At 44.5% G+C, this 2,429-nt stretch overlaps 1 long non-coding RNA gene across 1 annotated transcript; it reads right to left on the minus strand.

Moving 5' to 3' along the window:
- Positions 1-412: 412 nt before the first annotated feature.
- LOC141110099 (uncharacterized) lies at positions 413-1,247 on the minus strand. Its single transcript, XR_012236240.1, has 3 exons — positions 1,103-1,247; positions 855-999; positions 413-720 (listed from the first exon to the last, which is right to left on the minus strand). It is a non-coding gene; the product is annotated as an uncharacterized lncRNA (long non-coding RNA).
- Positions 1,248-2,429: the final 1,182 nt, after the last annotated feature.

Genomic DNA, 2,429 nt, shown 5'->3' on the forward strand with positions numbered 1-2,429 from the left:
TAGTAGGAAATTTTTAAATTTTGTATAAAAGTATTAAAGTTTATTCATTAAACATTTCTTAAAAAACATTACCATGACCTAACCGTATATACAGTAAAAATGGATGCGTATAATGGGAAGATACAATTGTAAAGGAAAATTGACCAATTACAATGATACAGGTAAATAACCAATAATCATAGAAACCCAACGTTTCGAGGTATGTAAAAAAGTTGACCTCTTCTTCAGGGGTAACGATAATTAGTCAGAGTGGGTGTTTCATCTAAAAAGTTAACAAAAAAGCAGAACAGAAATAAGTGAAAGAAATTCTCAGATATTCATAACAGGAGGCAGTAGAAAGCATTTTGGTTTGCATTACAAGGTTCAATTCACATTTCAACAGTTGTTAACATCATTGGTAAATTCTAGGCATCTATAAGCAAGAAATTCATACTGACCCCTTGAAAATTATGTAAAACTTCCTAAGGACATTTCCAGCATCCAGTGCGACTTAAACAAATTGCCGTCCGTCACGGCCACACAGAAATCGCAAGACCAAGGTTGAAGCAGATAGAGAAAAGACCAAGTAAACCGCAGGAGTGAAAGCCAGGGTGGGCTGAGGTTGCTTCACAAAGGATGTCCCCCAAAAGGCGGAACAGACACAGTCCTCCCCTTTTCCCCTATGAGGGCTGGAAAAACAGCCTGCTTGATGGAGTATGGAAGGTGGGGGGTAATAGCCCGCTGTAATAAAAATATATTTCAATGAGGATCTCAGAGAAGAAACTAGTATAAGTACAATATTCATCTCCAAAGTAGAGGTAATATTGGGGTAAGCAGATACAGACCACCCAGAATTGTACATATCAGACACATACCTAAAAAGATATAAAGGTGAGTGGAATCAGGTCACGGATTCCAGTATTGAGCCAAAAGGAGATATTTTGATAAACCTCAAATTAAAGTGGGCCGAGGTCCAGAGGGGTCTGCAGGTTCCCTGGTTAGGTATAGGCCCGCATAAGTCTGCAGATTGAAAGGCACAACAGGGAAATGTTGTAAGTAAATCAATAATCAGACCTCTGCATGGTTAGCAAGAATCCCAGTCAAAAATAGTCCTAAGGTTTACCTGCTTGTCTTAGCTTCCTCCAGGCACGTCTGTGTGGTATAGGAAACAGCTGATGAGTGCAGCGTCAGCAAGGTTTAAATCTGTGTGTGCTGGAGTGGGAGTTGGTGCCCAATCAGTAGCCTGATTGGCTGAGCCAGGGGTGGGGGGCGGTCTAGAGAAGGGAGGCCAGAACGTGTCTGTAAAGGACATCCCCCGGGCGGAGCGACGTACAGCGTCATCTCCACGATGCACTCCCTGGAGTGGAACCATCCACAACAGGGCGGAGATGGACCAATGCTGAGGCGCAGCGCTCGGCGGGGGGCGGAGCCAGCGCGACGTGGAGAGATCCCCCATACGTCTAAAGGTCCCGCAGCGCAAAGCTGGCGTGCCCGCTGTCATGGAAACCCATGCCACAGACTGCCAGAGAGAGGGGAGGCCGGGTGCGCTCAGAAGAGAGCGCATCTCAGTCTCCCCCGGGTGCGCTGAGTGAGCTGACACACAGCCCAAGCCTGGGAGAATTGAAGGGGAGAGTGAGGGTGATGGATTGTAAAGTAGGAAGGGGGAGGAGCAAACGACCGACAGTTAGAGAGTGCAGGCATGAAGGAAGGAATGAAGGGAGAGATGGAGATGACAGTAAGTGAAAAGAACAAAGGAAAGGGAAAGGGGAAAAAAGGAAGGAAACAAGTTGGGACTCAGAGGAAAAGAAGGGAGAAAAGCTGGTGTAAGTGCAGGAGAAAAGAAAAGGGAAAAGGGAGGGTGTGTGCAGAGGAGGAAAAGAAAAAAGGGGAAGCCCTCCAGCCCTCATAGGGGAAAAGGGGAGGACTGTGTCTGTTCCGCCTTTTGGGGGACATCCTTTGTGAAGCAACCTCAGCCCACCCTGGCTTTCACTCCTGCGGTTTACTTGGTCTTTTCTCTATCTGCTTCAACCTTGGTCTTGCGATTTCTGTGTGGCCGTGACGGACGGCAATTTGTTTAAGTCGCACTGGATGCTGGAAATGTCCTTAGGAAGTTTTACATAATTTTCAAGGGGTCAGTATGAATTTCTTGCTTATAGATGCCTAGAATTTACCAATGATGTTAACAACTGTTGAAATGTGAATTGAACCTTGTAATGCAAACCAAAATGCTTTCTACTGCCTCCTGTTATGAATATCTGAGAATTTCTTTCACTTATTTCTGTTCTGCTTTTTTGTTAACTTTTTAGATGAAACACCCACTCTGACTAATTATCGTTACCCCTGAAGAAGAGGTCAACTTTTTTACATACCTCGAAACGTTGGGTTTCTATGATTATTGGTTATTTACCTGTATCATTGTAATTGGTCAATTTTCCTTTACAATTGTATCT

The sequence above is a fragment of the Aquarana catesbeiana genome, linkage group LG10, assembly GCF_042186555.1.
Source record: "Aquarana catesbeiana isolate 2022-GZ linkage group LG10, ASM4218655v1, whole genome shotgun sequence".
In the NCBI taxonomy this organism is placed as follows: Eukaryota; Metazoa; Chordata; class Amphibia; order Anura; family Ranidae; genus Aquarana; species Aquarana catesbeiana.